The following is a 13364-nucleotide window of genomic DNA, read 5'->3' on the forward strand; positions in this document are numbered from 1 at the left end:
GGGGGGGGGGGGGGGGGGGGGGGGGGGGGGGGGGGGGGGGGGGGGGGGTATTTGGAGACGAAAGCTCTAGTGAAATTTTTGTCTCCGACGCTTTGTTTGTGAGTTATCAAGAAAAAAAAGACAGCCAATCAAACGCTATTCCCAGCTAGAGAGATCATACCCCTTTTCCCATTTAAGGCGGAGGGATGATGGCACTGAATGCCCAATCGATTCTAATCAATTTCATTTCTTGATATTGAATGAGAGTGGAGATATGAATTATTTACGTTGACTCTGATTTTTAGAGTCACATTGCGTTTAGGAATCAAATGACTCTGGCGCGGCGTTGAAATTCATTACGGGTTTCCTCACCCGGGTATGATGATAGAAGAACAATTTTTTTTCAGATCATTGTACATTAAATGCCCAATCGATTGCCATCATTTTCATTCCCCCAGCCGAAGTCAGAGAGGAGATATGAATTTTCAAACAGAGGGTGATTTGCGGTGGATTTTTGCTTTGCTGACGAATAACTCCGGAGACCAAAAGTTCATCAGAGTTTTCGTGTCCAAATAACCCCCGCGAGCTATCCTCATGATATGTCAGATCAATTTTGGGACACTGTATAATTTCTAAGCAGACCTAGCACGTGTGAAAAACTTTGCTAAAAAATTCTATTGGATTTTATTGAATAATCCTGCAAAAAAAAATTACAGATCTGTATTTTTCTCTATACTTTATGCTATTCAGACATTCACGAAGAAAATAACATCTCACGTTAAGATTTCAATGGTCTTAAAATAATATTTTCAAAAATCTTATTTCGATGCCTAAAATTCTTAAGTTGAGAGTTTCGAAATTTTTTGGAAAGTCTCAATTTGGGATTGAAAGTCTCAAAATAGAACTTGCTTGCTTATTTTTCATTTGATTTTTTTAATGAAAAATTAAAAAAATGGGAAAGTCATGTCGAGGAAATTCTATCCAAAATTTCTCACTGGAATAAATGCTATAAAGAAATGAAATTCTGTTGATTTTTTTCCAAAATAGTTTCTATAGAACATTCTATAAAAAAACATGAAGGAAAGCTGCGAAATTCTTTAACAGAATCGGTCAAAATGACTAGATGATTAGATTTTGTAAAATCGAATTCTCCAAGTTTCTCTCAAAAAATTTTGTCGGGCGTGTATTCAGTCTCTCCGTGAATTAAAATAAATAATAAACCTGAAATAATCGATTGCCCGAAGCAATTAACGATTTTTCAGTTAACCTCACGATTTGAGAATTTCGAAAGAGATTTTCGGATGAAATAATTCTCCAGATATGAGGCCTTAGATCGAATAAAAATCATTTCGAAATGCGCTCAAGGCAAATGGTGGCTATAAATTAACGAAGGATATTGGGCTTTGGTATTTCAAAGAGATACATAAAACTGGTTTTTGAACTCTTTAACGACATTTAATTTTCATTTTATCTCTACAATTTCCTATTAGTGCACAATAACTATAAATCAATGCTCTTAATAAAGAATATGTTTCAAATGCCCATTGATTTATCACTTTTCATTCCGCTTTATTTAAAAAAAAAAAGTTATGTGATGGGTTCCAAGGAACCCGCGTGACAAACACTAGAGGCGCGTTTGGATTCGTGATCAATTGGCTGTAGATAATCCGGATCTATGTATCGTTTTATTTCTCTCGTGTTTTCTTTTTTTTTTTTCACCAAGACATGAATGCAGTGCAGAGGACGTGGTGGAGTATGCCGTCGGGGGACTAAAGGTGATATTTGTTGGCTTCAACTGTACCCATTCACTCATGCAGAAGCGCATTCGAGGAGGCAGATGGGGCTAATATGGACTCGTTACCAACATAAAGTCCGTGCGTACCTAAAAATATGAACTCATTCTTTTGCTTTGTCTGGCGAAGTGGAAGGTGATGTGATGATAAATTGAAAACGATTTTTTTTTCTACTGTTACGTTTTTCGTGCTGTTTGCAGAGTTGAATGCATGAGGGCGAATATTGGGTCAGTACTGGGAGACGATCCTCAATGGGCTTGAGCCAGCCTCGGCTAGCGATTGGTTTGATAACATTGGGCCGATATTGGTTGCCAAGCGTCGGCCGATGATCGGCACCCGAGACCCACCCAATACTTATTTTTAATAGTTGAAAAAATTCATTAATACATTATTTTTTTGTAATTTAATTTACATTCTTCGGCTTATCCTTCCTAAAGAAACCGATAACTGCTGATAATGATGAGTGAAAAAAGTTGGACTCGTCGGGATTCGATCCTGGAACCTTCGGGCTACTAGTCCTTGACTTTACCCACTCGGCCACCGGAGAGTTGTGTTAGTCACGAAGAAGTTTATCGTCTATATGAATGGAATATTGTATTCTTATTTGATTCTATAATTTTCTTTAACTATGAAATTCAATATAGATATGGTAAACAGCCCGTTTATTAATAATCAATGAATAATGAGATTAGAGCATTTCCAAGAATGGAAGTAAGTGAATTTGTGTTTATCAATATGGAAAAAGAAGATCTTTTTTCTCCCAGATGATTTGTAGAAATCGAGAACTGTTCATCCTTTTAATTATTTCCCCCGATTGACCGTTATCATAATTTGACCCTTGAGGTCTCCAGTTTAAACCTTATATGGACCTTATGATCGTTGGACCCTTAGCATCTGTTTATGTATTTTCCCGTATGATCCATTCGACCTTTTATAAAAGTCTCCAACCCTTGAAAGTGGTTTTGCTCGGCAATTCGGCCCCGGGATTCGGTACAATTTACAATTTCCACTGATTTCTCCATAAAATTTTGAATTTTCACTGCCGAAATTCCTCAAAATTCCAGTGAAACTGTAACGTGCTAAAAACAATCAAGAAGTGTACCGGAAATTTCAGCCCAAATCTTTAAACATTTCGCATTTAAATTCACGCATTTGTACCTCGAATTCCGAGAAAAAAAATTGAAAAATTTCACCGTGTTAATTATAACTATTGAGTTCACTCTGTATCCCTTATCATCAGCTTGTATCTCCCAAAAACGATGCCATAAGAACACAAGCACCCGTAGAATCCCTTCCCCCGTCCTCTCCCCGAGGAAAACACTCATAAATTCATGCTGCAGAGACACAACTGGCTCCCGAGGATTTAGGACTCATAAAAACCGAAATCGGACTCTGCGAGTAGCACGTTGTGCAACCTGCATTCCACACACCCGATGCTCCCATTGAGAGTCCTCCTGCTCGTTTTTTTATGACTATCTCGTCTCTCCGCCTCCTTCACCTCATTCCGTCGTTTTTTCTTTTGTTCGTCCTTGCTTTTGAAAAAAGGATTATGACAATTTCTCCGGTGGGGAAGCAGCTATTCCAGCAGTTGGGAACGACAAGTGGTTTTATTCTGGAATTCCGAGACACCTGCGACCAATTAATGTAGAAACCATTTTTACATAATTAACCACAACTTTATTCAATCGGTTCAGTGGTAACAAGCGAATCTACTAATGTTCAATTTCGAATGTTTGAGTTGAATGGTGAAGATGATGGGAGTCGCCAGAATACTTGTCGTTCGTCCGCTAGAAATTGAAGTGCGGAATGAGTGCATATACGAGCTGGACGCTTCGGCTAGAAGAACATGCGTTAGTTCAATTTCAAATGTATATCAACAGACAATTGTCAGATGAATCCGATTATACAGGGCGTCTCAAAATTGATCTGACATATCGTGAGGGTAGCTCGGGGGGATTATTTGGAGACGAAAACTCTAATGAAATTTTTGTCTCCGGCGGTTCGTTAAGGAGTTATTCGTCAACAAAACAAAAACCCACCGCAAATCACCCTCTTTTTGAGAAATCATATCTCCTCTCTCACTTCGGCTGGAGGAATGAAAATTATGGCAATCGATTGGGCATTTAATGCACAATGATCTGAAGAAAAATTGTTCTTCAATCGTCATACCCGGGTGAGAAAACCCGTAATGAATTTCAACGCGGCGTCAGAGTCATTTGGTTCCTAAACGCAATGTGACTCTAAAAATCAGAGTCACGGTAAATAATTCATATCTCCACTCTCATTCAATGTCAAGAAATGAAATTGATTGGAATCGATTGGACATTCAATGCCATCATCCCACCGCCTTAAATGGGAAAGGGGGTATGATCTCTCTAGCGGGGAATAGCGTTTGATTGGCTATCCTTTTTCGCTTGATAACTTATAAACAAAGGGTCGGAGACAAAAGTTTCATTAGAGTTTTCGTCTGCAAATAGTCCCCCTGAGATAACCTCACGGTATGTCAGATCCGTTTTTGAGACGCCCTGTATAGTGATCCGTGAATGGTTCGTGTTGAATAGTCAATCTCACGTGCCAATTTTAGCACTTTAAATGAATAATATCAACTTTAATCAGTTTTTCACTTCCAGTTTTAATTTCCCTGTTCACACGACATGTTTTCGCACAAATCCTCCGCCATAAATCTCTCCGAAAAATCATCGCAAGGCTAAAAACACCACAAGCGAGCCTGTTTCAATATCCCCCCCCGATTACGCCGATATCGAATGGCATGAAACGGGGTGAAAGATCTCGAGAAAAAAGAAAACAATTGTAAAATAAATCTGAGGGGAGACCACCTCGGCTGGGTGACCCTTGGCAAGTATCTGCGCGACCGTTTTGTGGGCAAACATCCTTTGGACACGCTCGGACCGCTCGAGTGGCCATTCACCAATACTTTTCTTTTCAATGATCCCACTCTCCTTTTGAACGAAGGGGCGGAGGGGGTAGGGGGAGAGAACCACCATCAGTTCACCCAAACTCACTGTTGCACGACAGGGATGGAGAGAGACTTTGGGACACAGGACAGATCGAGAAACTAAAAATTGAAAAGAAAGAGCACGACGAGTGTTCAGAGAGCGTTTCGCATTTGTCAGTGCCACCAAAAGTGTCCCGGGGCCACTCAAAAGAGATGCAGAGCGTCATCCCGGAGGACTCAAGGAGTTTTAAATGCACCAGTGGACCGCACGGTGTGATGGCCTGCTTTCCAACCACTAACGACTTTTTGGTTTCTTGACCACTCGGGGATTCTTTTTCGAAATAACGTTAAATCTGCGTTTTAATCCCATTAACGGGGGATTTGTAATACTAGGGGTTTTTCCACGAGGTTTTATGGGTGAATAATTTCTGGCTTTTTATAGTGGGGAATAATAATGAAATTTTTGTCTCTGACGCTTTGTTTATAAGTTAACAAGAAAAAAGGACAGCCAATCAAACGCTATTCCCCGCTGAAGAGATCACACCCCCATTCCCATTTAAGGCGGTGAGATGATGGCATTGAATGCCCAATCGATTCTAATCAATTTCATTTCTTGATATTAAATGAGAGTGAAAATATGAATTTTTTACGATGACTCTGTTTTTTAGTGTCACGTTGCGTTTAGGAACCAAATGACTCGGGCGCCGCGTCGAAATTAATTACGGGTTTTCTCACCCGAGTATGATGATAGAAGAACAATTTTTTTCAGATCATTGTGCATTAAATGCCCAATCGATTGCCATCATTTTCATTCCTCCAGCCGAAGTGAGAGAGGCGATATGAATTTTCAAAAAGAGGGTGATTTGCGGTGGATTTTTGTTTTGTTGACGAATAACTCCCTAACGAACCGCCGGAGACAAAAATTTCATTAGAGTTTTCGTCTCCGAATAATCCTCCCGAGCTACCCTCACGATATGCCAGATCAATTTTGGGACGGCATGTGTAATCGGATTCATCTGACAATTGTCTGTTGATATACATTTGAAATTGAACTAACGCATGTTCTTCTAGCCGAAGCGTCCAGCTCGTATATGCACTCATTCCGCACTTCAATTTCTAGCGGACGAACGACAATATTCTGGCGACTCCCATCATCTTCACCATTCAACTCAAACATTAGAAATTGAACAGTAGTAGATTCACTTATTGCCACTGAACCGATTCAATAAAGTGGTGGTTAATTACGTAAAAAATTGCTTCTACGTTAATTTGTCGTGGGTGTCTCGGAATTCCGGAATGGAACCACTTGTTGCTCCTAACTTCTGGCGAGCTGCTTCCCCGCCGAAGAAATTTTGGGACACCCTGTGTACTAGAATCAAGCCTGAAACCTTTTTTTTTCTTTATTGTAGGCATTTGAACCTTATGGTTTATTCTGCACTAATATTACAATGATTTTGTTTGAATTTACACAAATGATAATTCCTTATATACCTATTCCGTTAAACAAGTACAATACATAAGATTAGATTTAGGGGAGTTGCAAAAGTTGAACCTAGAAGCACTGGAATCATCAGTTAGTTGGGAAATTATCTCGGTGGATACACATATCCGAAACTGGCCGATTACACCATCACATCAGAACTAGCTCATCCTCGCAATCACCCAAAACATGACATTCTAAAAGAGTTATGTCACATTCGATGTCCTCCATTCACCTCAACCCGGATGATTAATAGAACCACTCCGCAAACACTGTTCAATCTACTCCCATATTATCCCTGAAATATGACTGACAATTTGATACGGTTGACACTGAAAGAGAGAGGAAGACGATTCGTGACTCTGCACTAGACTCTCGTTAGTGGTTATTCATCAATTATTTACACGTTTGACTACGAGGTTGTTGGCTACTGAGCCGAGCACCAAAAAAATGGGTCTAAAAAGAGCGGAGAGAGACCGACTGTTTGAAAAATCGCTTGCTAAAGAGATTGAAAAACCGCGGGGTTTCTGTGAGAACCCGGGACGAATCGACAGATGTCGATGACGGCTACTTAAATCTCGTGGTTTTCCTCTGTGATTCCAATCGGTCACAGTTCGTTTTCAGTTTCAATCCCCCTGGTCTATGGCACGTAACCATGTGTGTGAGCGGCCCTGAGCGCTCGGGGTATGAATGCCAAGTGCTTTAATGTGGATTCTTAATGAGGTGGATTGATCAGTTGGCATTGAAAAATTTGTTTTGGAGAGCTTTAGATTCATAGCTATTGTGTTCTTAGCTTATTACCAATTTGAAGTGCTTGACGTGACAAGTTTCGAATTTTTTGAACAGATGAGCACCAGAAAATTTCTGGGTTACTTCAGAATTTCTTCCACTCTCTGTATCTTCGTACGTGTCCGGCTGACATCGGTCATGTTCGGGAGTTGCGTGCGCAAGTCAATCACGATGTCAACCTCATTCAGTAATGATTTTGGAGGTTAGAATATACAGAGCGTACCAAAATTGATGTGACGTATCGTGAGGGTGGCTCGGGGGTATTACTTGGAGACGTTCTAATGAAATTTTTGTCTCCGGCGGTTCGTTAAGGAGTTATTCGTCAGCAAAGCAAAAATTCACCGCAAATCACCTTCTTTTTGAAAATTCATATCTCCTCTCTCACTTCGGCTGGAGGAATGAAAATGATGGCAATCGATTGGGCATTTAATGCACAATGATCTGAAAAAATTGTTCTTCTATCATAATCTCCGGGTGAGAAAACCCGTAATGAATTTCAACGCGGCGTCAGAGTCATTTGGTGTCTAAACGCAATGTGACTCTGAAAATCAGAGTCAACGTAAAGAATTCATTTGATTGGCTGTCCTTTTTTTCTTTGTAACTTATAAACAAAGCCTCGGAGACAAAAATTTCATTAGTTTTCGTCTACAAACAACCCCCCTGAGCTTTGATTTCATAATCCCTATTCACAATAGGCTACGTTAATTTGAATAATGTAAAAATAATATTAGTTGATACGAAAAAAATTATTATTATTCAATTGTCCACGGGTTTCTCGATCAGGAAATGACCCGAAGTATCTTACGAGCGCCTCCAGAAACTTAATTTCTCCGTTTCAATGAAAATTCCGGGTTTCTTCGTTACAAAAAAGAAACAATAAAAATACTTAAGGGAAATGAAATGCGATATCTTACTGGTAGAATATTGCGTTGACTACCAAGCAACCACTTTGTCCCCACGGAATTTAATATCACCGCTGATCGGTAAGGTTTTCGCGGCCTCATTCGGTGCAGCAGGGTCGCCCACATGCATTCGTGAGGTTATTTTTAAATACCTCTTTCGTTCGCGGGGAAATAAAGTAAACCAGTTGGATTCGTAAGTGGGAATTTGGGGGAGATGTTGGGTAATTAAATAGGATGAAATTCTTGATGATCGGAATTGCCATTGAACAAGGTGAATTATCATTTTATAATGATGATGGTGATGACGATGACAATTAGTTATATCAAATGAGTCTAAATTTTCCGATAATTGAAATATTTTTCGCTTTCTCATTGTATTCGTCAAATCCGAAATTTTCAATTTTTCGTGACAGGATAATCAATTTTGGCCTCAGGAGTTCGAATATGCTATTTTTAGACCCTGACCGGATGCATGTATGTGTAACTGACAATAATTGCTCAAATTAATCTAATTGTGATTTAAAATATTCTTTACGATGTCATGTTGATCGAGTTCGATCATGAAATTGATTGCATCTGTTGTTGGAAAAACTTATTTTGAAACCAATATTTAGGAAATGCTAATGTTGCAACAATGTTGGCTGCGGCAATGTTGAATTTAATAAATTATTGAATTCAACTTAAAATACATCATTACAAAAATGTCATTCGGAAGCGAATTTCTAATTTGTGACGAAAGCAATTACCCATTTGTTTTAATTAAAAAACAAACTCATAAAAATACGAAATTTTGATATTTATGAATTTTTACAAATTCATTTTTCCGTTAAAAACCCTTCATTTTCGTTGATGATGATTGATCCTGCGGAAGGATTTCATGCAATGAAAGACACATCCTCATCACAAACGTATTCATGTACCGTTCCACTCGATTGACGGTATAGCTCCCCTCTAACTTCATGTTGCGCACCAGTCACAGTTGAACATACCTCGGGGTACATCATTACTCGTCGTTCATTGTTTCTGCCCATGGGGACGAGGGTACAGGGTCACAGATCATGAATACACGGGAGAAAAAAAATATCACGTCTGGCTAAAGAGTTTCCATGTGTTGAATTGATTTAGTTGTTTATGATGATAGAAAGTTCCACCAAAACTTTACACGAATTTACCCGAACAGTGGAGTATTTCCAACGTTTCTAAATGATTCCAAGTGATTTGAAGTTTTCCATTTCGTCAAAATGGAAAATAGTCGCACATATTTTTTCAAAAATGTTCTCACAGACTTTGAAATTTTTAGATGTTATTTTTTTTATTCTCGCATATTTTTTATTTGTCCATTCATTTTCTTATTTCATCTATAGATTTCATGATTTCATGGAAATGTTTTGGTCAATACTATTGGAAAATCCGCAGATCATCTGCGTATTTTTTAAAATCGAAATGTTGAATGGTGTTATTAAAAAAATCATTCGAATTCGATTTTTCTATACAACTCATTCTATTGAAATATTTTCATTATTATATATTTTTTATATTATATTTTTTGGTTGATTTATTTTATGAAAACAAAAAAAAATACACCCAGAAAACAATCCTTTTGAGATTTCAAAGATCTGGAATTGAGACTCTCTAAAATTTCAATTTGAGACACCCATAAGCCTCAAAATAAAATTTTTTTTGTGTAAAGGGGAAAAACTTGGTAAATTCCTGCCGAGAAATTCCTATAAAAAATATCTCAATGGAAAAAGCTGTACAGAAAGATGAGATTTTTGTGTTTTGTTAAATAAAATATTTTCTATTAAAAAAAAATCGCAGTAAAGCTATTGAATTATCTGTCGACTTCACTAGGGTTTTCACCGAAATGACATCGCGTGTGTATCCCTCCTCTCTCCAACACAAGTAATTTTTTCTCTCAGTGCTACCAATCGTAAAAGAATCACCCAACAAAGCACCCGCCAGGAGACAATATGTAAGCACGACTTATCTCCAGAACCGTAACCAGCAATCTGGTTAACACAGCCATCTCAACTCGAGCCTCGCCCTCACCCGGACTAATCCACAGTTCACAGATGTCTCTGCGATAGCAAATTAGCAAGAGGCAGAGAGGAGTCGTGTCTCGGAACGAAAATGATAAAAGACAAAGGATCGGTATATTGCCCATCCAGCAACCTGTCCGCAAATGGTATCGTATCAGGAGTATCGCTCATGCGAACAAATCCACTGTATACAGTGCCTAGACCGGGCTAACCTATTTGAAAAAGCACTGTGGAAAGGAGCTCACCGCGGGCGCTTAATCCGAATTTAAATGGATTCGTCACAATGCGGAACTGACCAAAGCGACGAGCGCTTTGGAAGGGAGTGGGCGGTGCACTCGTAGACTTCGGATTAGGCGTTAATCCCATGGTTAAAATCTTCCAGCCCACTGTTAAATCGTCAACAATTGCCTTCTTCGAGAGATGTTGGCGCGAGAGGTAAATGAAAACTCAAAATTTTTCCTATCGAAGGTTGAGTGATGCTAGATTTTGACGCATGAAGACACAAAGATGAGAAAAAATGTGCTCTGTTTATTTGAAAATTGACAACCCAACCATAGTAATAAAATATAAAATAAAATAAAACTCTCTTGATAGCATTAATTAATAAATCATTCAGTTGTCTTAAAATAAGATTTTCAATAGTCTTAATTTGAAGCCGGAAATTCTCGAGTTCCAAACGGATCTGACATATCGTGAGGATAGCTCGGGGGGTTATTTGGAGACGAAAGCTCTAATGAAATTTTTGTCTCCGACGCTTTGTTTATAAGTTATCAAGAAAATAAGGACTGCCAATCAAACGCTATTCCCCGCTAGAGAGATCATACCCCCTTTCCCATTTAAGGCGGAGGGAGGATGACATTGAATGTCCAATCGATTCTAATCAATTTCATTTCTTGATATTCAATGAGAGTGGAGATATGAATTTTTTATGTTGACTCTGATTTTTAGAGTCACATTGCGTTTAAATTCATTACGGGTTTTCTCACCCGGGTATGATGATAGAACAACAATTTTTTTCAGATCATTGTGCATTAAATGCCCAATCGATTGCCATAATTTTCACTCCTCCAGCCAAAGTGAGAGAGGAGATATGAATTTTCAAAAAGAAGGTGATTTGCGGTGGATTTTTGCTTTGCTGACAAATAACTCCTTAACGAGCCGCTGGAGACACCCTGTATATTAAAAAAATACAATATATTCCTGAAACTTTTCCCTCGGAAAACTTGATATTAACTTCAGAAATCTGGGACATACGCGCGCAGAGCGCGAAAATTGGAAAAAAAAATTAAATGGCAAACTGAACATCTGGCAGTATTAAGAAAACTCGAAATCTCGAGACTATTCTGCGAACAAAATAAGGTCCCCCCCGAGTCTGGTCATGTCCCCACGACCTACCACACCCATCACCACAAAGTGCCCTTTCCCTCGGCATCCGTGCAACACCCAGCTCCTGGTCAACCCTTTTCGTGATGAGAAACAAAAAAAAAATTGGAGGAGGTAACGTCAACGAGGCCGGAGCACAAATGTGCCTCGGAAAGGCCACCTACAGTGCCCCGCAAAACCACGTTAATTTACGATACGGTATATCGCACTTGACTGAATTGTGGGTGACCGCATCCTACTGGGAACGCCTGGAAATCCCCAGAATCGATCGTAAATCTCGAAAATGTCATCGATGCACGTTACTCCTCCCGCAAATGAATTTGGCCCTTTTCTTTTTCCCATTCCCCTTCATCTTCCATTGAATCTCATAATTGGTACTGAAAAGGAATATCATAAATTGAGTTAATCCAATAATGGGAACAATAGACCAGGTTTATGGGAATAATAGACTGTAAAAATCAATGATATTTTAGCAATTTATTGGCCGTTATGGGTTTAAAAAAAATTGTGGAATGCATTCAGGGAAACTTTTATATTTTCAAAGGTTAAGTACGTATTTTCTGTCTATTGTGGATAGACATGATGAAATTGAAGTAGACATTATTTTTGATGGGCCTTTTTATCGCATCTATTTGACGAAAACTTTAAAGTTATTCTCATTATAAAATTCAGTTTCACATTGTTTTTCTGACATTTGATATCGTCGGTTGAATTCAATTGGAAAACTAAGAATAGTAATTGCTGATTGTCACATAATACTGCTGAACATGTGCAAACGTAAGCCAACAACGGTGCGATCGAGACTGCCTTGCGCGCGCATCTACCGAAGATAACCGACGGCAAGCGGACACGTACGAGGATATGAAGACAGGGAATAATTTTCGAGCAGAATAAGAACATTTTCCCAACAAAACACAATAAAATTTCATTTGGCCCCAACGATTTTTCTGCATTTGCCATAAAAGCACAGGTTAAATTGCATTTTATGTAATTTATTTCACTTGAACCATTCTCTGCAGCAATCTGAAACTCCGAAGAAAGTACTTTAAAACATTCATAAAATTGGCTGCATTTTTAAAAATCGACGAGCAAACATTAAAATACATTTTTCTGTATTTTCCTCCCCGTGAATATTCCGGAGTCACAATAAGCTGAAACTCAAAGGCACTTCTCAAAATGAAACGGCTCGCCATCTGTGTCACACGTCATATCAAAGCAGAAGAAAAAAATGTTTCAAAAAGTCGCACGATGTGACTCCCCCAATATTATGACTAGTGTGTCAACGAATAAACTCGTGGCTTTGAGAATGCGCAGCCAGCCGTAAAGCTATTCATTCCCCCACGCGTGGACATATTGGAAAAAATGTACACACCACTGGGATCCCAATGGCTGCAACAGAGACACAGGGAAGTTGCGTTAAACGGTGCGCAGATTTATCGAGTCTCGTGTGTGTCGGGTATTTTCGGTGGTCAGATTTGTGGCTTTCGGTGGTATTGTTCGCACGGGTGGAATCGTTGGTAGCATCCTTCAACCGCAGGCGATCATGTAACTATGTTTGGGGAGAAAATGCACGTTCCATTGACTGTAGTCGTCAGGAAGGATAAAGGTATTTCTGTGGACGATCATTATTTTATTTATTGTTGTTACGTTTGAAAGAAGTTGGAGTCATTTTTCGAAGAAATATTCAAGATGCCATATTTTTTCGAAAAAGAATTAACCCCTGAACTATTTATGGCATTAAAAATTATAAATCTCAAACATTAAAAATCTCCCACTTCCTCAGCCGTTAACGCTCATAACAGCAATTTTAATTAGAATTGAAAAAGGAAAGAATCGAGAGGAAAAGCAGTTCTATGACTATTTGCCATCGTTTCGAACACACAAAGTGTTGTTCATTCATTTTGTAGATACAAACAAAAATATTCTTCCATGAAATACTATTAAATACCAATTCTATTTCCAATCTATTGCAGCATAAATATTGATAAAACTGGAGGGCTCCGCCCCCTGCTCACTCCGCTCGCCAACCCGCTCGCTTCGCTC

Source organism: Diachasma alloeum, unplaced genomic scaffold (genome assembly GCF_001412515.2).
Source record: "Diachasma alloeum isolate Michigan unplaced genomic scaffold, Dall2.0 Dall_scaffold_00211, whole genome shotgun sequence".
Lineage (NCBI taxonomy): Eukaryota > Metazoa > Arthropoda > Insecta > Hymenoptera > Braconidae > Diachasma > Diachasma alloeum.